This window comes from Grus americana, chromosome 11 (assembly GCF_028858705.1).
Source record: "Grus americana isolate bGruAme1 chromosome 11, bGruAme1.mat, whole genome shotgun sequence".
Taxonomy (NCBI): Eukaryota; Metazoa; Chordata; class Aves; order Gruiformes; family Gruidae; genus Grus; species Grus americana.
In genome coordinates, this window is record NC_072862.1 from 2,633,013 (window position 1) to 2,655,942 (window position 22,930).

A 22,930-nucleotide genomic window follows, 5' to 3' on the forward strand; every position below is an offset into this window, starting at 1 on the left:
CCGATCTAAGTGAGGGCTGCTGTTTCTTCATTGGCCATCTTTGACTCGAAAGATGGTTGCGAGATGCGCTCGTTAACTTCTGCTCAGCACATTTTTGGAAGAGAAGTCGCAGACAGTAGATAGCTCAGTCTGTGGAGAGATCTGCTTGAGTTGGAGATCTTCCAAAAAGCTTTTTTGCTGGTGGTAAGTGGCCTCTGTCAGCCCTGGCTTGGGCACAGACGTTGTTCCTCCTCCTTCTCCTCCTCCTCCTCGTTGCAAGGTGGTCACAGCAGCATCTACGCCGGTGCAGCGCTGGAGCAGAGCGTCTCCTGTCCTCCGCTCACAAACGTCACCATGTCCCATATCTTGCAGCACAGAGAAAAGTCCCTTGCTGGGTTAAAGAAGTTTTTCATAGCAGCATCTTTCCTGAAGCCAGGCAGGCCCCGGAAGACCACCGGGGCTTTCTCCGAGTGCTCCTGTCCCTCGTGGCCACCGCTGGAAGGGGGAACCGCTCTTCTTCCCCAAAGCACAGAAGAAATCACAGCCTGGTCTGATTCGTTGTAAAAATCTCTCATGTATTTAGCATTTTCCTGGCAACAAACCACGGAGCACTTTATGTAGCATATGCATGTGAGTGTTTTGTTCAGTGAAATACATTGCGAGAAGGTCCACTGTGTGTGTAAATAAGGCAACAAGTGAGAAGAGGGTTTGTGTTCGATTTTGAATCACTGGAATAATTTTTCCATGGCACCTATCAAGAAAATCTGTGCTTTCTTGCTTAATATTTCCTGGAAAATAATAGTTTTATTTTTTCCGGTTGTTTTTTTTTTCTCTCTGCTCTCTTTCTTCCTCTTTATTTGCATAGAAAATGCTGTGAGGGTAAAGACGACTGCTTGGGGAGGTGGAGGGCTGGGGTCGGTCACAACACACGGTGACCGGTCAGCTCCATTATTGCTGAATATACTTCTCCGAGACGAGACATACCAGCAGCTTCATGATTCATTTGCCATCCTTTGTGAGCCCTCACTCGAATAACCTTGCGTGGGACTTTCCAGAGAGCCGAAGCCCGGTCAGAGGTCATCCTTCCGAAAGCCAGGCACCTGAAGAATCAGCGTGCATGTACGTATGTATGGCCTGAAGAACCAAATCAGTGACTGAAACTATTGCATGCAGCACCAAGGATTACAGTTGTTTCAAATAATGCTGTATTATGCCCCATAAATTCAGTAAGGTGACCCAAGAGTGTTCATTAGAATTTATTTTAGCCGCACTTATTGTCACTTAACAGACTAAACAAGAACTGATGGCTCTTCAAGCAGTAATAGTAAATTATAGTTATGGCGAACACAACTGCCTCATTACATCTAGTCAAGGTCTATTTCCCCGTTACAGCGATAACTGTAGGAAAGCATTGTTTTTAATTTATGAATAAGGATGCACAGGAATCTTTGCTTTCCTATTTACATAAACACGATAGACAATTAATCTTCTGTAAAGTAACCGGAGTGGTGTTTAAAACGTACAGACTCCTTCCGAAACGCATTCCAAAATGCCTGCGGGGTATCTGTGTTGTAGGGTGTTTTAATGATAATCTGTTACATAGATGGGTACAAACAGCAGGACAATAGACAATTTATTTCTTTTTTCTTAAGTCTAATTTTATGCTATATGATCCTTTCAGCAAAAACTGATGCATGGGTTTTTATTTGCTGCAGTATTGGGGTGAAAGTTATGTCAGAGTGATAGGAGTAGCTAAGGTAGCAAAATACGATGAATTTTTATTGCAGCATTACTTGTCCCATCTCCTCTATGTGAAATGTTCTTATGATTTTCAAAAAAATCTTTAGACTAATGTTGCAGTATAAATAGCGGAGTGATGGAGAAAAATTGAAGTTGTGTAAGTGTCAAGATGAGTGTCCTGCTTGATAAGCATCTTTTGGTTTTAATAGTTTACTGTGTTCTTGATACATTACCAACCTATATTCTGCTAAACAGCCGTATGACCTACACAGATTTTTTGATGCATTACAGACAAAAGAGAGGGAAGTGCAGCCTGAATGGGGAGAGAGGGCAGATGGAGATAACCCAGCGAAAGCAGATATGCAAGGCTCTTTTTTTTTTTTTTTCCCCTCAACCTTCTCAAAAAGGCTAATTGTGTTCTACAGATATTTAATTATTGTTAACAAGTGGACAAGCATGCAGTTCAGCATAGAAAAGGGACAAATTAAAGAATATTTAGATGCTGTAAATATTCTGAGATCAGTAACTGTTCTATAAATTTTTGCAGAAATTGGCAACTTTGGCCAAATATCTTATTTCTCAAGCTGTTGCATGAGCCAGAAAGAAAATGAATGTGGTTTTCAGGGCTCATAGCGAGACTTCTGTGTAGCTGAGGAGGCAGGGAGAAGATATTTGCCTGTACGCTAAATGCGTTTCACCTTAACGTCCTTGAGCAATAACAGGAACAAACTCCAAGATGTTGAAACAAAAATCGTATTTGCTCATACTGACTGTGTTTCAAGAAGAAACTAATTTTCACAATCATTTCATTTTTTCCACTTTTCCCCTAAAGGTTTGTATTTTTCAGATCAGACCTTTAGCTTGGTCCTGCCCACATTTCAACCTATTTTATTGTTGCTGCAAGAGATAAACTTTGGATACTCCCCACGTGAAATATCTGATACTATTTTTTGATGGCACAGTTGTTCTTTGCCCTCTCTAGGACTTTTAAGATCGGTAACTCAATGTATCTTTCAGGGCAAAGCTATTTTTGTGAGATGAATTAACTTCCAAACGTTGCACTGAGCTGATCTTTTCACATGGAGACTCTTGCCTGTATCTGATCCAACAGAAAGTAATAAAATGTGGAGATCGTAATAAATAAAATACAAAAATGTAGGTAAAACGTAAAAGTAAATTATATATATGCTATGTTCCGCAGGGCTTGGTGACTTGCTGCCAGTCGGTGGATTTGGTCCTATTCTCATAAAAGATTTTGGCACTAAAAAGTGAGGAGTTCTTGTCACCTCTCTGGGTAATCAGAGAAAAAATTACTTTTGGATTTTTGTGGTTCCAGTTTTAACATGTTGTTTTCCAACTCAATGTGTTTGCCTAAAGCAATGAAACCCATGAAAAGTAGCCTGTGGATTCCATTTGGAAATCAAAATGAAAGGAGTCATTCATATTTTTTTATTTCAAGAGTTCTCCAAATTGTTGTTATTTTAGAACCCAACTGTTTTTCAGAACTTTACAAATTTGCTGTCTTTATTCTGGACAGTGATCTTGTCATTTAGACCGGTGCCATTGACATGACAATTTCTTTCAGTTATTTCTTTTGGTAACTGAAAAGTTTTAAAAAGTTCCTATTTCCAGAGGAATAGTGTTGTAAAAAAGTCATTTACAACTTATCCAACCCCTTTCTGTTTTCATATGATGTATGAAAAAAATGGTGAAACTGAGTTAACAGAATGTGCTAAGAATTAAAGAAAGCGATCAATAGTAGGAAAAAAAAAAAGAGAAAATACATGGAAATGCTTTAATTTCCTTGTTCTACTTGCCAGTTACAGTAGTGTTACGTGCAGTCACGCAAGGTACAAAATTAATGTGCAAATGTCGCTTTGTCCTGAAAATAATGCCCTGGAAATGAAATGTTTCCTGCCAAGGAAATATTCAATGCATCAGTATTTAAGTTTTTGAGTGAAGATTCACAAAATATTTTTTTGACTACCAAAAAAACCTGCTACTGATACTTTTTTTTTTTTTTAAGTCAGACTGAGTTACTATCTTTTTATCCTGGAATTAAATTAATTCAAATTATTATTTTGCTTTTCTTAATAACTGCAAATAATTCCAATTAATTCAGACTATCGTAATTCACCCTGCTTCACGCAGAAGCCTTCTGACACTGCGGGATGCATTACACGCCAGAGCTTTCAGCCTGGTATTGATTGATTCTTTGCAGTGGACCTTAAAAATCCATTAAGGAAGAAGTTAGAAGATGTGAATTAATTCTAAATCCTTTGTTGGTATGTGCAGCTGAAGAAAGCCTTTTCAAAACCATTAATCATAACTCAAAATAGACTGCTGACTTTAAAATAAACTTACAGTAAATTGGAGGACAAATCCAAGTAAGGTATTTAAATTCACTGTCCCTCTACCCAATGCTCGCTAAGAGTTTTCTCAAGTGGTTTACTGAATGTACTTTCAATATTTTTCAATTATTTACATTGTTCAGATGAAAATATGATGACATGCAGCCATCTGTGCCAAAAATGAAGATGATGATTGCTATTTAATAGATAAGATATGTCATCAGTTTGGAGGAATCTGAAAAGCAAAAACAATAAAGCTTGCCATCTCCTCCCAGGTAACACCATTAATCAGGCAAAACTTCATTTAGAACAGAAAAAAACCCTCCTCCTGAAATCCTCACCCATTATTAATTATTAAAATTAATTTTGTATTGAATAGTTTATACACCCACCGCTCCCAAGAACATCTCAATCTTAGAAATGAAGTTACAAAACTTTAAATGCAGACTGAAACACAATAGGAACGATGCCTGAAGAGCTCGGTGGTATGAAGCAGAGAAACCTCGACTGAAAGAATAGCTGCAGATTTATTCAAACTGAGCTCTGCTCGCATGCCTGGTATTTACTAAGCTCTGTAAAGCAATCTGTTACTGGTTCCTGTGTGTGCGCCGGGGGAGCCCGCAGCCCGATCTGCCTTTCCTGGTGCGTCCCCGAGCAGTCTCTCCGAAGGGTCGATGGCTTTGTGGGCTCTCCCAAGTCCCCGGCAAGGCTCGCTGGCTCCAGCGGCCCCAGGTTTTCATGCACGGTATTGGCTTCCTCCGAAACCCCCGTCTTTTGTCAGTTTGTCCTTAAATCGCATGCGTTACGACAGTCCCGTGTGATCAGGGCGTAAGGGAGCTGTACCCAACTGCCGCAGTTCCCGTGCGGTGGCACTTGGTTGTGTTTGAGCTTCATTGCGTCCCCACTGGTCATCGCCGTGTCATTTAGCGGCTGATGGTCTGGTGCCGCTTAAAACAGAGCGCTGTGGTAAAAATAAATATTTTGGCAATTTTTCCTGTGTCTCCTAACTGTGTATCCTGCTTAGGCTGGGCTTGGCTTTGTCAGTGCGGTTATTCAAGGTTTAAGCCAAGGGCATTTCGGTAAAAGGGAGATCCAGCACTGCTGGCAGAGTTGCATCATTTCTGAAACGGAGTGGTGAAATTTGGTTAATTGGTCAAATTTTTCTTTCCCCTACTTTGACAGTCTGATCAGCCCTGGAGAACAGGAGTGTTGTCGTAACAACTAGGAAGAGCTGTGGATCACCGTGGTACACAGGAATATTTTTCCTAAAATGGTAAATTCTTTCCCAGTGGGGAAAATCAGGAACCGCATTTTCTAAAACTTGAAGGTGAACTTGAAAAAAACACCACAAATATTTTCATTGTTTCCCCCAGAGGTCCCATATACAGTAGTAAATTGCTAAAGTAATTGAAATGAAACTGGTGAGCTGTGTAATAAAGATTAATCTTTCCCCACTCCGAGAACACACAGTACCTGAGACAACTGCTCTCATTTGAGACGTGTAACATTGAAGCACCACAGTTAATTTCCAGGTGGTTACTAAATTCATTAGTGCTTTATGTCAGTTTGAGAATTAATTTGCATGTTGATTTTATATATTAAAAAAATGCGGAGAAGTGTGGAGCAGTTGTACAGCCTGGGCTGGGCTGGGCTGGGTGAGGAGCCGCTGAGCCCGCGCTGCCTGTGATGTGTTCTTATATAAATTTATAGAAAGTTTGAATAACATCTGAATGTGTGTATGGAAGCAGTTATTAAGCTATGCAATTTGTGAGTTAAGAAAAGTTACTTTGAAGAATTTACGGCAAATGTGGTTTTGGAAAGAGGAGAATCGATTTCCCGTCTTGTTACGCTGATGCTCGTTCCCATCTCATTATCCTGGTGCAGCGCCCTGCGTCTGATGGATTGTCCCGGTCCCGCTGGTGGGCGAGGCAGCGGAGAACGGGACCAAACGCATCGAACACTGGGGCTATCCGTCCCTTAGACCGATGCAGGCAGGGCAGCTCAGAAATGGAAGGGGCTGAAAGGAAGTGGTCGTGTCGTCCAGGGACACCTCCGTCCCTGCGGGCATCCCCAAGTACACGTCTTTGCTCAATTAACCACAGAAAAGTGTCGGATAAACACACATGCACGCCCATTTTCCAATGTGTGTCCTGTATGGCCACTCAAAACTTGTGTGGCTTTGGCCAGAAATACTTGTCCTGCTCACACCGAATTGTTTTACTCCCATGGTGGAGCTTGCTGAGGCTTTAATAGGTGTTGTGGACCTTGGCCAAGAGCTCCTATTGATTTCAGTCGCTGTTAGATCAGGACATACACTGCATGCAGATTATCAGGACCAGCAGAGCCCCTAAAATTTTACGTACTGTGATTGATAGGAGTCCACAGTTTTAACCCCCTAACCGAGCGTTTCCCATTGATCGTTAATTAGACTTATATACTAATAGTCTATGTATATAGTCTCATCTATAAAAAAATAGTTTGAAATGTCATTCTTTTTGTTGTGTTTTTTTGTTCCGTTGGGTTTTGGGTTTTTGTCTGGGTTTTTTTTTTAAAGTTCTTGCTTGGAAAAACATATGCAACGAGCTTTAAACGACACCATATAGCACCAATTATAACATAGCATCCATAGTACCTATATAGTAAAAATGATAGGACTGTTAAGCCAGACTTTATTATTTCTTTAGGGATTTGCTTTCCTTAATTTGCATAGAACTGTCTTTGGTTAAAAATTGCCAGTCACAGAAATATCTCAGTGATTATTTTTTTTTTGTAGCAGTCATCATTTCTTCTAATGAGAATATATTTTATGCAAAGGCATCTTTTTATTTATTCTAAGCGTACTCTTTATTTTATTGATTGCTTGTACCTTAGTGCATTCAATTAGAAAACTGTATATCCTGCTGTGTTATAACTGTTGGTAATTTAGCTGCTGTACAACATTTCTGTTGGTGCAGGTCTAGTTAGGGAATGAAGGTGTGTGGGTACCTCTATCTGGAACAATTTTGTGCAGCTGGAATCATTTCTGCTCTAGCGAAGCTTAAGCTTCAAATCTTAGAGGTCTCGAAATGAAAGGACAGCGTTGCCATGCAATGGGCAGAGCCGAGTACAGAAATTTTTTACAGAGTTTGGGTGTGCTCAAACCTCTTCTAGCAATTGTCGTCAACAGCATTCATCTATAACAACAATTAAATGAACAAAGATGAATAAATGTAAGGGATACTCTATGAGAAGTCAACGAGAACGAAGCAGAACACCTTGAAATTCGGGAGGTCTTACTGTGCTCCTTTCACAGACCACTGTTCTCTGACTTTTCTAATTCTTTTAGTAAAAAGATGAGAAATTAAATAGTTATATCAAAGTTCAACTTTTATTCACAATGTTATCTTTTAGCCTCCAAACTAACTGCCTGGAGTCAAAAGTCATCTGCACTGCTTGTCTTTGGGTATGACACGGTGCACCTCACACGGTGAGAAATCACACTGGCTTTTTTTAGCCACATCAAAAGTTCTTCTCAGGCACTCTCCATGCGATTGATGTTGCATTGTCACTGACGCATGCCAAGGTAAAGTCCAAATGTATTGCTGAGTGGCAGGAACAGACCCAAAAAAAGTCTCCATCTGTCCTTCCTGTAGAGCCGGTGAGCGCGGTGGAAGCTTGCAGCCACTTCCAGGCAGGCAGTCCTTGACGCAGTGAGGTCAGGAAGCAACGGCTGCAGCGCCATTGAAATTCTTGAGGGAAGTGAGCGAGGAGATGATTTGTAGAGCATAATTAATTTGACAAATGCCACCTTTCTTTCTTTTTCTGTATATTGTCTTTGAATAAATGGCCAGTTTCTCCTATGTGTTTGTCATTTGCAACTTCTACTGCCCAGAAGGTTCCCCGGGAGTGGGAGCTGCAGATGCACACACGGGGCCAGCTCCAGGGTCCAGTGTGTCTGCACTCCGTGTCGCTCCTTAGAGCATTTATTTCACTAGTAGTGTCAGAGGTTTTTAGTTAACATTTGACCAGCCAAAGGCCAAATGGCAATTAACCGTTTCAATGTGTGCAGCAACTGCCCCTTTCCTCGGGTGGGTTGGGTCACCATGCCGTACTGCACGGTGCCGTTTGGCCCCGTTCGTCTCTGAGAAGGGTGGAATATCTCCATTTAACAGGATTGCTCGTTTTGCTGAGGCAGGGGAGCACGTGCTGCGGGCATTCCCTTCCCACCCACGGCTCTACGTCCCTGTGTGCCGTATGGTGTCCTGCCAGCGAGGAGAGCTGCTGCACGAATCCAGCGGAGAGGGTGGTTATACAAGAGCTGCATTGCAGCACGCTGCACCAGCTCAGCCGGGAGCCTCTGCCAGCAGCGCCTCATGTAACAGCACTCCAGGCTCTCAACGGTTCATTTCCAACACCCAGAACAGGAGCTCTCAGAAAAGGTGTTGCCCGATACAACCATTTGCAACAGGTTGTTAACACCAATTTTTTTTTTTTTTTAATTTTTTTTTCCACTTGGCTATAAATACTCTAATGAATTTTTAATGCAAATGCAGAATTGTGATTTAAAGCAGCAGCAACTGGATTTGTTCTCAAAGTTTTGTGAATTCTCTGATGGGTTTCTTAGCACATCCACCACTAACAATTTTTTAAATTCTTTTTACAGTGCATGCGGTCTGTTTTTCTGGTCGGAAATGGGTATTGACTACTTCTTTCACTTTTTTGTTTATTAGCTTCCAGACATAAAATTTGTACAGACAGTTGCTTACGGTGCGACCTTTACAAGTGCATCCCAATAGTCTGCCCATTGTCCTAGAAAACCATCTCCTGTGAAGCTCTATGGTTGTTATTTAAACTGAGCTTTTTATAGACTTGCAATGTAATCTGCATTTCCCAATACTGAATGCATTTAGAAAATGCTCTGTGCTGAGAGCAAATTGCCTTTGTTTTTGAAGCTCAGGGACCTGCTTTCTCATGCCTTGCAAATCCAAGCAAGTTGCTGTGGTCCATGTTCCCAGCAGAGCTCGGCAGATCCGGCTCTTGCTTGGATTCCTGGTTGTGAGCTGGATGGAACCGGCTGGTGAGTCTGTTTACAAGTTCGAATGTATTTCTCCCGTAAGATGTAATGCCTTCTAACCCCGATCGATCTTCACTAAAGGAACCGGCAAATGGCATGGGCAGCAGATGCCTGGGCACCACGCTGCTCCAGCACGCAGGTGGGTCCCCAGCACGCAGCTGGAGGACTTGCAGCTGGCCAGATGTTCACAGGGGGAGGAGAGGTGTCACCGGCTGGTGTTGAAAACACACACAGGGTGAGCCTTACCAACAAGCTCAGTGCCAGTAACAACCTCCGCAGTAACCGGCTTGCGAGCTTCTCTCCCGAGTGATAAAACCAGTGAGCACCTCGTTCAGGGAACCCAGAGCTCTGGCATTTGGTATTTTCTCCTTAAAAGTGGTTGTTTTTTTTTTCTTTTTTTAAAGGCTAAAACTGAAGTTTATGGGGTTATCATGCTTGATGATTAGAAAAAAATATTGTACTGTACTTTTTTAGTGTAAGTGTTCCCACTAAAATCTAAAATTTGTTATAGAAGAGAGGAAAAAAAAAGTGGAATTGAGCAAAGCAGCTTGATTATTGATATTCTGACGCATGCCAGTTTAAAGCCTCTTCACACTGATTTTCTTGGTAATTCTCCAAGTGCAGTCATACCAGTGTTTCTTAAATGTCCAAAAATACAAAACAGGGGCACAAAGTGCAAAATAAACCTATGGTAAGTTTTAATCTCTCAGTTCCACCTTTCTTTTGAGAAATATGGGAAACGCAATCAAAAATGCTTAGAATGATATTGGCAAAGTATAAATAATCACAAGGTACACAGCGATCCAAAAGAAATAATTTGCATGATTTTCTGTCAAGTTTTGAAGGTTATTGTGACAAATTGGAAGTGTTCTTTGGACACTTGCATTGATTGGTAGGAGATTTTGTACTGTAATGCAGATGGCACTATGAATATACGATGTTATTTCATATTGCTGCTCTGACAGCTGAAGCAAAATGGTGAAGTCAGAAGAAAAACACGATAAATACTTTCAGGGCCAAATTTCCACTTAGTTGAGTTTGGATCATTGCTTCGATGGTTTCATTATCCCGTGCGCTGGGCGAGAGGCTCATTGTTTCTCTGCCTTTCCACCAATCATTAAACAATTAAGAGATGAAAATAGCATTCAGTGTTAAATGATGGTATACGGGGGACACCGGCGACGGGAAATCGCCGGGTTTTAGGCACAGCACGGATTATTGATAATACATTTGCCGGGCTGCGTTTTTACTGACGTGGATGTCTCTCGCCAAGTTCGACACAGGAACCAGAATACCCCATATCTGAATACGTGGTTAGCGGCAAGTGTGCCCCCTGCCCATACACCTCCCGTTTTTGGAATGAGAAACTTCTACAGTTTGGTCTGCCAAGTATTTCTGAACCTAAATTACTTTTTTTTTTTTTTCCCCCTGTGCCCCCCATAGTCCCTCAGCAGAAGTGCCTTTTGTTTTTCCATAATGCTCTTGTGCCTTTTGTTTTTCCATAATGCTCTGTCTGTGCCTTACGTAACAGAGAAGGTAACGGGTTCCTCTGCCCACGACGAAGCTGTTCTGCTGGAGGCATATTACAGACCTTCTGAGCAGAGCTTCCTTCTCCTGTTACTGCTTCCCCGGTTACAAAGCTTTGCTCTGAATTAGTTAAACCTCTGAGTCAGAGGAATAACGAGTGGTTCTCAATAGCGTTAAAAGCTGGAGAGCACCCAGGGCGACTTACGTGAAGCAATACGCTTTCCGCTGAAGCGCCGGATTGTCTTTTCCAAGGTGGTCTCTCACTTCACATGCTGTTGTCTTCAGCATGGAAGGGATTTCGCTCAGAAGTGCTCGCACCTCGTGGGTCTGTAATTGCCCCCTGCATTAAAGCGGTGCTTCAGCAGTCCGACTGTTGCAGTCCAACCACTTTTCACGCATGGTCGTCTTGAAAATGCGATAGAGCTGCAGCCAGTTGACTCCATCTGACTTGCAGTCCCCGTCTTACCGTCTAAGGGGACAGCGGCTGAGATTGTCGTGTTCGCTTTCTCTGGCTAACACTGGACGCGGTTCAGAATCCCTCGGCGATATTTTATAGCTCATAGGCAAAAGGCAGTGCTTGCTGGAAGGGTGACATCTTTTCGTTTGCTATTAGAAGGAGGTCAAGTGAGTAATTTGCACAAAATCCCCCGAACGACGGTGTGGGTATTTATGCTACTCTTGGTCAACTGGAAGCTAAGGACGGCTTAACTTTTGTGCTTAATATATAATGAGGTATTGATCTAGTGGCAAGAGTTGCTCCCTGGGCACTGTCCCCCAAACTTTTTATTTCTTTTTAGACAGCAATCAGATACAAAATATTTCACATATGGTAATAAAGCAAAATTATCTCCAGGAAGATAATGGGCCTCTCTCTTCTTTGAGATTAAGGACATGGAGATTTAACAAAAAAATTGACTTGTTTTTTTGGTGTGGTTTCTGGAAAAGGTAGCACAGATCATATTTAAATGATCTTAAAAATAAGATTACTTATATTCAAAAAAGGCAGAAAAAACCGAGCTGCCTTCCCCTGGAAGCTCCATCGGTGTGGATCCCTAAAGCTGTGCTAGCCAACGATTTCTGAAGGCTTGTAGTTAACTTCAGCTCCCTATAATTGAGAAATTGTAACCAGATCCTTTCTGAGTAAACCCTGAACCTTAGGACTGGGCTATTTTGTCGGCCGACGGGAGGTTTTTCTTTGGGGTGTGCAAAGCCCATGGCAGCAGCTGTCCTTAGGGCAGGATAGGCTGGAGAGCGGGGGTGGAGGGGATCCCCCCACGTCCCTCCTCTCTCCTGCTTCTGCAGAGGGGCTCTGGGCTTGGTGACGCAACGCTGGGGTTGGCCCTGCACCACCAAAATAGCTCAGAAACTCCAGAAGCCGTTCTTGCTTCTCTGAGGCTGAATTTCAGATTTTCCTTGAATGCAGCGTGTGCCTGCATTGTCCACTGCCGTGGGCTGCGTCTCAATAATCCTGAAAAATTTGGAAATGCGGGCGGTTCTTTATTTCTTTGCTTTTAATAAAAAGTCTGCAGCGCTGCTTGGGAAGGTCAAGTCTGTTTGACATTGCCAGGATGCTGGTATTCTTGGAACAACCATCTGTTCAGAGCACAGCAAAAAATTGGGCTGTGACTGCCCAAAGTCACTTTAGCTCATGAATAAAATTAAAAAAAAAAACCAAACAAAAAACCACACCGGTGTTTTACCATTTACAACAAAGAAATTACCATTTGGAAAAATGAGTGTTTATATCCGTGACGGTTTGTTAGTGATCCGAGTTAGGTATTACTGGCCCAAAGGAGGACATGGAAATTGAGCCCCTGGGACTGTCGCTGTGTGACCAAAAAGATCTTGGTCAACAGATCAGCTGTAATGAGTTGCAGAAGGGCGCAGGGGAGGGGGGGTCAGGGACTCGCCGTGGTGAACCACGCTGGTTGGCAGAGCTTGAAATAAGAAAATAAATAACCTGTATACTCCACTCCTGTCTGAGGCAGAAACCGGTTTATAGATTATTTTCCCTTTCTCTCTGCTACATTAATACATTATATGAAATTGTGAAAACTTTGGCAGACTGAGAGCCTTTGTTCCATTTCTTTTTTCCTTTCTTTTTTCTCCCGTCAGCTTCAGTATTTCCTCTTCCCTCTGTTTTTCTATCTTATTCTTCTTTATGATTTTTCACGTTCCTACCAGCTGCTGCATTTTCATCTCTGTTTCTCCTCTTCTACCCTGAAGGCATGATGCAAAAATACGATCCAGTGGCTTCTGCGGATTTTATATTTTGCTGGTTGGCCCCAAAATGCGCCATGTTTTGATCATTAAGTTTTACAAGCCAAATAGTCGCAGACCAGCTTCTCGTTGCTAATTTGAGGCTGCATTGCTGCTTAAATTAGTGAAAATCCTTTTCCCTTGGGTACGATGAGTGTCGATCAATGTGCGTGTTTTCCAGGTAGACTGTGGCTGCCCTGGTGCCGCAGTGCTCGTCCTTGAGAGACTCAACCCTGCTCTTTGGGACCGTACTTCATGACACAGTGAGTAGGAAATCCCAGGTAAAATACCGGAGCCTTTTTATAATGTTGTGGCTCAGAAGGGCTGTTGTGGCTGTGCAGAGAGCGGCTGGGCTGGACGCGGGCGCTAGCGGTGCTTGGTGCCGAAGGGGTGTCCGAGCGCGGTGGGGCACGGTTGCGAACCACCGATAGCTCCATGCAGAGGGCTGGACTGGGGCCGAGCGGAGAGCTTGCAGACGGGGAAATTCTTCTTGGTTCACGTGAAATGGGAGTCCATTGCAATAATGTGAAAATAAGAAATGTTGGGAAGATATTGTATGTGGCAGGCTGCTGAAAATGATTAAAATTACAAAAAAGCTTTCTGGTGTGGAAAGTTTCATTAAAAGTTGCATCTCTGAGTTCAGTCTCAATTTAATAAGAGATAGCGTCTCCAGCTTCTTAAAATTTAATTTGATAGTTTATGAAGAAAATAATTAAAACATATTGTGGCATCAGTCACTTTTTATTTCATAGAAAGTCTGTATAAAAAAGTACCATTCCTACTGCAGCGAGAGTTTATATTGGCCTTCAAATTTCATTTGTCCTTATTGACACAACATCTACTAATCCAAAGTAAATGGGAAGGAAATGATTGAAATTTTTTTTTTTTAATAAAGGGTAATCTTGACCTTGAGGCTATGTAAAGTAAAAGTCGGTGGAAAGTTTGGAAAAGTTGCAGCTTTGTGGGGAAAGAGGATGTTTCTAGAACCTAATAGCAAACTGGTGCTGCCTGTCTCTGGGAGATAAAGAGAGAAACCAAGAGTTTCTGGGTCCTTTACTCATACCACGCAGTGTATTAGTGCCCTGACAGTTTCACTGTGTCCTGTGGACAGTGATACCAAATAATGCCACTCCGGCCATGGTTCCCATGCCATGGTCACTAATTAATGTCTTCTCTTAGTCACCGCTCACCTGAGGGCAGGTGAGCAAAATACAACCCGCTAGCTGTTCTGCACCTATCTCAGCCCTTCATCGTGGCTGATGAAAAGCTTAACACTGGGGACCTTATGCCCTCTTGAGAGACTCCCGTTACCTCTGTTCACTGACGTTCCTAGCACAGTTTTGCTTTGGGGATAAGCAGGAGGGGAAACGCATCCTCCCGTCCCTTACTTTCCTGGGAATCCAAAGCTGGAGCACCTTTTGTTTGACATAAAACTTATTGCGGCTCTTCCCCGGTCTCTGTCTCCTGTTGTGACGCAAAAATGTTCAAGAGCACTTCATCTGCAGGCCATAACAGTAGGTTTCAGAGGGTGTTTTGAAGATTGAATTTGCCTCTGGAATGGTTTTAATCAAACTATTTTTTTCTGTCACTTTTTGGACACTTTGCAGTTTTCAGTAACTGCCTTGAATCAAGTCCATAAGTATGTCTAACATGCCAAAAATAGATTAATCTCAAGCCTCTCTTAAAATTACCACTTTGGATTTCTGTATCACTTACCACTCAAGTGGTTTACAAGCAATTACAGACTAAGTCTTCCAGAGCCTCCTGGAAGGAGCATTTCCTACCCCGCTTTACAGAGAGAAACGGGGCACTGGAGAGGAGCAGATCCTGGTCCGCAACATGCCGAACCCCAGCACCCACCTCCATGAAGTGCAGAAGGGAGGTTGCTCGGCTGGTAATCTGGCTTCAGCAGACTTGCCCAAAGTAATGTAGCAGCAGAGGCAGAAAAGGAGAACCTAGATTTCCCGCATTCGGTCCTGTCCTCACGTGCAAGTCAGATTTAGTCATAGAATCATAGAATCACAGACTGGTTTGGGTTGGAAGGGACCTCACAGATCATCTAGTTCCAACCCTCTGCTGCGGGCAGGGACACCCTCCACTAGACCACGTTCCCCAAAGCCTCATCCAACCTGGTCTTAAACACTTCCAGGGATGGGGCATCCAAAACCTTAGTCAGGTTGATGGACGGCTGCTGACAAGCTTGCTGCTATTGTTAACGATGCTGGTAAGGGGTGGAAGCCCGTAAGTCAGGTAGATGGAAAGGCAGATAGATGCTCAAGTCATTGCTCATGTAAAAGCAGCACCTGGTGAGAAAGATTAACTACGTGTTTGGGAAGCTGCTTGCAGAAGTCACAGTTAATCCCTTCCTCATGGCTTCTTAGTACTGAGCCGATTTGTTGTGAATAATGGAACCTGGTGTCATTTTATCCATAGTCTTTCCTTTGTTATTACCTTGAGGAACTGATAATACGAACATGAAATTAAGAATTACCTGAGGATTGCGTTCAATAAAGTAGCTGGGAGTCTCCCAGCAATGAGAAATAGATACGAGGGACTTTAAGTACGTGTTTTCATAACCATTTTTTGGACTTACATAGTTATTTGGTTTAGATCCATGGAAATCAATTTGGTGGCTAGTCTCCCGTTACGTTAGGATTCCTTTAGACCACGTACATCGGAGGTTTGATGTGGTGTCGGGTCCACTCTGGTTATTTTGGCTGGGTGCAGGGAGGGCAGTGGCGTGGGAGGGCAGTGGCGTGGCCGGGCCCCGTCCCCTGGCAGAGTGCGTGCCGTGGCACGGGGAGCTGAGCGGGACAGGCAGAGCTTTGGGTTCCCTAAGCTGTGCGACAAAGCCAGAGCCGGCTGCGGTCCAGTGCGGTGAAGTCCCTGAACAGCTTCTCACCTGCTCAGCTCAGCACGGGAGGACTGCGCCTTTGGCTTTGCTGGAAAGACCACAAATTAACTCACCGTGCCACTTCTGCTGGTGATGTTACTGGTTTAATTAAATAAGAGCTCGGGATAAGGAGAGCGCTGGCCTCGTAGCTGCGTTAGGGAGGTCAGCGTAGCTGGAGGAGCGAAAACAGGCAGAGGAGCCTGTAGAAGTACGTGGAGTGGAAACGGGAGTGTACACGACAAAGCATATAGCACGTGGTTAATCCTCATTATGGGTGGAGAGCTGGAAACAGGCTCTGCAGTGCATACATGTGGCCGTTGTACACAAATTGGACATTAATTTAAGCTCTGTTGAATAACAGTGACTTTAAAAAAATGGGATTTTGCTAATCTAATAAGATTAAATTGAAACATAGCATTACCATCTCTGCTGTCAACCCTTAACGCCAAAAGGCAGGAAGAATATCAGGAGGAGCTGAAAACCTCAGTCCCTCCCAGCGGAGAGCTGCTGCGATGAAGAAATTTCAGTGGATGTTTGCGGGGCCGTGCTGAGCCGTGCTGGGGGCGCAGGATCCTGCTCCTAGGACCGAGCACAAGAACTCACTTTACCAACAGTGATGTTCAAACTGTGATGTGTCATAGTCGTGCGAAGGTACAGCATTGTTCTGCCTTTTCTGCTCAGAAAATTACAATATGCGGCACTATAAAACTGAATAATCCAAGTACTGCTGAAAAGACATCTTATTTTTCCTCCTAGGTTGCCTAATTAATTTCTTTGAACTTTTTTTATACTGTTGATGAATGTTATTTCAGCCTACTGCCAAAGGGAATGTGAGGAGGGAAAAAAGAGCCACCTACATACTGCTTCTAATACAATTGTATCATCTCCCTTGAAAAATAGAGAATTATTAAAAATAGGTGTTAGCCTCTGTGCTTGACAGAGAGCATTTAGAGTAGCCAAGCATGTTTCTAGTCTAATTATCCTTCTTGGGCCCTTTTGAAAACCAAAAAATTCTGTAAGTTAAATAAAATTGAGAGGCAGGGCAGGGTATCTGAAGCCCCTCTTTCAAACCAGCAAACTCATCCTGTTCTTGTTGTGGTGTTACCTCCTATCCATAGACCTTTCATGGCACATTCCCATGAAAAGAAAAATGATCACATCTGGTAGTATTCTGAATTTGGTTTGTTTGAAGGTTATTAGACATCTACACAAGGAAATCTAACAAAAGTGGAGAACTGTACAATGTTTTGTATGTAGAAGAAAGCCTCCAGGTGGAATTACATGGACAAGTTTTCATTCCCCTTTATTATCACAATTAAACTGAAAGGCTAAATATTTGTTGTCACTAACGCTTTAGATACTGTTAGGATTTGGAGGCGCCTTGTCATAGGCACAAGACTGACATAAAAACAATATGCTCTGAAGTGGTCCCAGTGCAAACAGTTAGGAAAGGAAAAGGGATGATTCTGCCCGGTTTAAGGATGCCGTGGTTAGAGGTAGGGGATGGAGGTGGCTGGAGTCGGTGGCCGTGGGGCTTTGGGCACAGAAACCCACCGCCCTGACGTGCCGCTGTGCATCAAGATGCAAGATCAGGCTGTTAGAAATTACCATGATTAGGAAGGTTCCTGAGATGGAGGCCCCAATTTAGAGCTTTCGGGGAAGTCAGTATACGCGAGTTATTCAGCTGCTGATTGCCCATGGTTAAAATACGTAACTTCGCTGTAGCTGCTGCCTCTAGCTTGGCTGGCTGTGGCATTTCCTCCCCTCACAATGCTGACTGAATAATTTACAGATGAAGTATGTCTTTTTCTCACATTTATATTTGCCATTTCAAAAATCTTTGCTGAATAATTTATCAAAATAAGCTTTTTTTCTTTAGTTCTTTTCTGAGGAGGCCATAGGAGAAGTTTCTGCTGCCTAATTGGAAGTTCCCAGAATCAACTTTCTCCTGCGAATACACACCAATTTAAAGTATCTGTTTTGTGAATATTTGCTGTAACTTGAGTGAGTTCTTAAAAGCTTTCTGTTCTGGTGAATTTTTCTGCCGGGAAAGTTCCCTTTTCGGTATTTGTGGAAAACTCACAAAGGATAAGGCCACAGTTGAAGTCTCTTAATTTACAAACATATTTGAATATTCATGATGCATGTTCTAAAGTTCACCCATTTATTACTCGTGTGAATGCAGCATGTCTGTTTTAAGGTACAACACATCTGTGGCGATTTGTTTTGTGATCAGAAACATTAATGTCAGGAAAATCTAGTGCAAGATTTGGCCAGCGGAAATCCTACTGCCTGACTGAGGCCTTAAATAAACCCATAAATCACCGAGGCTGGCTTTCTGCCCCGGCTGGGCGGCACACGTAGTGACGATTACGGTCAGATATACACGGGGTGTGACCATTGGAAGGGCGGCTGTGAGTTGGGGCTGCACGGGGTGCGTTTGGAAATGCCCCTCCTTTGCTGAATCGCTGCTCGTCACACGCTGCGCTCGGCAGACTCGTATCGCGAGGTGCTTAAAGGAGGGCGAGGATGAAAGCGCTTCGGACCCAGTCTGAAAGAAATGAATTTCCAGTTTGGGCCCAGTGCTGCTGAAAAGCGTTCCCTCTCTTCTCCGCTCGGCGTGCGGCATCCAGCACTTCTGTCCATTCGCCTGGTGCCTGTCGACAGCTCTTCAAGTTGTCTTGTGGGGAAATGTCCTCCTACGTGTTATTTGAACATTTTATTTCCCTATCCTGATAAATGACGTTGCCAGCAAAGATGAGTTCTTTTCAGGGTTGGCAAACACTATTTCTTACCTGATGGCTTTACTGGGAATACAATTGGAAAAAACATGACAACATTTTTTAAAAAGCATGGTGGAGTAACGGGAGAAGAGAGATTTGTATCTCCCACCTAGTAGTTGCAGACAGAGGAAGTTCCTGATTATCTCGAGTACGTAATTCTGCTTAGTGGACCTGGTGATTAAGTCCTTAGCCGAAAAGCCCGAGTGTCACGGGCCACTGGCTTCCCAAGGGTCCTGTCACTGGCACGTGGAGGAAGGTCCCCACTGTCACCTCAGAGCGGTGCGGGCTGTCCCCTCCGGTGGAGATGACTTCTGCCCGTCCGACGGTGCTGGCGTGGCAGGCAGCCCAACACCTCGGGCTTTGTTATTTTTACATGCCACGCGCTTGGTTCCTGTAAAAGGAAGGTCTTCCCTGTTTGCCTTCTGTTCGGAGGCACAGGCGTTCTTACCTCCAAACTGTCCTCACCGCTCCTTGGTGTGCTTTCAGATTGTGTGAACCACCACGATGCTAAATAATATCCTGCTGCCTCTGCTGATTGTTTTGGTGCTGCTAAATAAGAGCTACTTCTGTAGGTACAGGAGTGGCATTTTGCATCCCTGAAATCCTTCCAGATCCTCTCTAGATGTAGGCTTACTTGTAGTTTAGTTTGAAAATAATGACAGTTGCATTGGTCAAATAATCCACATGTTTAAATAGCTGCTTTCTTGTAGGTGCTGTTGGCTTTCAAGACGTTGAGCAAAGTCAATGGACGGAAGGTGCCCCATTGCACAGAAGTTCAAACCCAAGTGGGAATACTCACAGCAAAGGTGATTTTGCTCAAACCAATAGAAACTCTTTAAATTAGCTCAGTTTATTCCAGCTCTTCTGTGTTTGGGGGTCTGTGTGGTGGTGGTGTGGTACAGTGCGCTTGTTTTAACTGGTACAAAATCAGCAGTATTGGAAGTTAAGTGATTTTTCTAGATGCTTTGTCTTCTAAGCAGAATTTCTTAATTATTTATATAGCCCTGATTTGCTGTTGATGGAGGAAGTATTCGGACATACCTACTGTGATCTTTTTCTAGAGATGTCCTATACACCCTCCAAAAATATTTTCAGCAGCAGATAGTTTGTCCACTGTCTCAAAGTATAATCTCAAAATCTCAATACCTTGTTTTATTTCTTACTCCATTATGTCAATAATCCCTTAATCTACTGCTATACTTGCTTATTCATTTATTCATTGAACTGTACTGGGAAATACCTTGTTGAAAAGAGAAGTTATCACCAGTTATTTCATTACTCAGTAGAATTGCAGGACAGTACCTATATATGGGGAGAGGGAAAAGTTACTTGTCAATTTTATTGAAACTCATCGGGAAGTCAGCATAAAACACCCTAAAAGATTTGATTTCCAAAACCAGCCGAGTGCCTTTTCCCCAGAGCGTGCCTGGTTGAAGAAGTAACCAGCCACGCTGGCGTCTGAAAACCTTGGCCAGAGGATCACGACGAGGTGACAGGCTATCCTGGCTGCGGACATGGACTAGGGAATATTCTTCTCACTGTGCCAGACACTACGGGAGAGGAGATGCACAGTGCTGTACCTCTTAGCTTAGTCCTCTGTGCGTAATATAAATATATTTAAATGTTTTCTGGTTTTCCTGCTGGATCCTTAGTGGGAGGTGGAGAACAGCTGTGCATCTGAACTGACTTCTGACGAATCAGCACATTTACCTTGGGCACCGTCCTGACCTTCAGAATTCAGGGGAGAGCAATCAGTCTTGACAAGAGGTCTCTTTAGGACTTTCAGATTGTGTTTATTCTCCCTCTCTCTTATTTCAATTACCTAAATGTTTACATAATTAAAAAATTTATTTCAGCGCAGCAAAGCAAGCTATAGACCAGATACTGTATTTTCTTTGCTATGTAGCCCGTAACTAACAAAGCAACAATTTCTTTCTTACAGGATGAAAGCATATCTAAGAAATATGCTGTCAGTGGTGGCAAGAGGAATGTGGCACGCTGCACCATTTCTGAGCATTAATACTTTCATTTATTTTCCAATAGTTTGAAGAGCAGCCGACACCTGGCATATAGACTGTGCGCCATTAAATCAGATTGAATAAATGTCTGAAAGAGTTTTTGGAATTACTGTACCATTCAAACCCTGCACTGTCACTGTAAGGCAAAAGAAGAAACATAGGCTATTAAAATTTTTCTTATAAGAGGCAGTTCACTCGCCCATGCACTGTTTGCATGGAACTTACTCTGGTAAATTTAAGGTACAAGCTGTTCTGCATAGCAGTGAAGCATATCCTTAAGTCTCACTGAAATATAGAAGACGACAGGGATTACAAGTCCTTCCTGAGGAGCCGGAACAGAACCCATTAAGGTATTGCAAGTCATGCAATTCAACGGCCCTCAAAGTATAATTTGATTGTAATTCAGGAGGTTACTAAAAGGAAATCCATACTAGGCTGTAAGATAAGCAAAAGCGAGAAGTGTATTTACTATGAGTGGTTAAACGTGAGGTGTGCGAGTCCCTTATCTCTTTTGTCTGCAGTTTATCACCACTGAAGGCAAGTAAAAGAGGAATAATATCTAGTTCACAAGAGAAGATTGGATTAAGCTTTCCCAAGGGTCTTATGGGAGTTATTTCCATCTCACTCTCATCTGGATTAGCCTAACTCCTTCAGGCTACGTCCAGATCTGTAAAGGAGAAGGTCTTGGTGCATGGGAGGGAGGGGAGGATGGCCAGTGCCTTGTTTCTTCATGGAGGAGTTTGCCTTTGACTTCTGTAAAGGAATTGGGAGACCCACAAAGTCCTGCCTGAGTGCAGGACTTCTCTTACTGTGGAGCTTTCTTTTTCAGATTCCTTTTCTGCTAGGCAAGCTTATTGCTTTGAAATGGGTGTCTCTTACAGGGGTCGATTATAATCGTTATTTATTAGAAGAAACCTGGGTGCTGTCATATCTCGCTGTGGTTATACTCACTGCCCTCTACAGCTCTAGCTACTTCAGCTCAGTTCATGCATGTGAAATAGCTAATGAAATACTGGAGCGGACTTGAGGTGGTTGAGTTTATATGTACTACGATACTGAATTTTTTTTACGTTATCTCTTTGTTACTGTGCACAACCTTGGAACAAGCCCTTTCTAAAATACACCGAAATGAAAGGTAGATGCAAGAAGTGTAACACAGAGCAGTGTTCCCTTGGCTGCAGACAAGCACGTGAGGATGCCTAATGTGCTGAAAGGGCAGCCCGTCCAAGGTGAAAGTACAGGCAGCAACATCGAGAGAGGCAACGCAGACACCTGCGTACATGCAAGAGACCGACATCGCTAAAGAAAAATTACTCAGAGAGATAATATGGAGCACCACACGCTGATGTTTCCAATTAACTTCGCTTTCATTGTATGAATCCTTAACTTTTCCCTTAACTTTCATTGCAGGAATCAAGAGGAAAAAGGCAGCCAGTCTCTCCCTGCAGAATCCTGCCTGGCTCACTGCGTGACTTGGAAATAGCCCCAGGTTTTCTGTGGTTTATTTCTGTGCGAAGGATTTCTGCAGCAGCAGAGCACAGGGCGTGCTTGGTCCTGCTCTGGCGCAGGGAAAGGATGCCACTGCTTCTGCTGTGGTGAAATCCAGTCTGTCAGTGCCTCCGCTCCACCTGCATTGTATTAGTTATAGTAGAAGTGATGCAGTCTGGTTGCAAGGTGGTTCTCAATCATGAGTATTAGTTTAGGCAGGGTGGGTTATCCAAGTGAAGGCTGATTATGCAGAGGAGATGATTTTGTGCTTCGTAAGTATTTACTGTCCAGATACTCCAGTTTTTTCTTAGCCTTTTTCAAATATATCATAATTTGCTTTACATGCATTTGTGTGAAAAAGAGAATGCACTTACGGAATATTACGTTTTACTATTCCAGTGATAGCCTAACTTAGAAGAAGTGATCACAATTAGACACTCATCGCCGTTTGCAAATGGAGCAGGAGAAAACCTCTGCACCTCGGAGGCTCTGACAGGTAACTGCGAGGAAGTTTATAACAGCCCTTGGAGCTGAACTGAAGGGCAGCTTTCCTTGCTTTTTCATTTTGAGGAGGTGGGCAGCGACTCTTTCTTGCCCACTAATAGACAGTGCTGATCAGCACAGCATCTTCCCGTTCGCGTTGGACCTTTGATTTTTCAAGGACCACACGGTTCTTTGTCTAACACTTTCCTTATTTCTTTCTGGTTACTGTTGTAACTGCTGCATCTTCTTTGCGCTCCTGGGCACTATGAGACATCTCCTAGATGTTGAATCTTGTCATTTTTGATAAATCTTTGTGAACCACAGAGCTCAGCTGAAACTGCAGATCAGCATCCTGA

At 43.1% G+C, this 22,930-nt stretch overlaps 1 long non-coding RNA gene across 1 annotated transcript; it reads left to right on the forward strand.

Annotated features, from left to right (window-relative positions):
- Positions 1-744: 744 nt before the first annotated feature.
- LOC129211405 (uncharacterized) lies at positions 745-19,392 on the forward strand. The gene is made up of 3 exons (XR_008578839.1): positions 745-1,098; positions 13,091-13,172; positions 19,296-19,392. It is a non-coding gene; the product is annotated as an uncharacterized LOC129211405 (long non-coding RNA).
- The last annotated feature ends 3,538 nt before the right edge of the window (positions 19,393-22,930 follow it).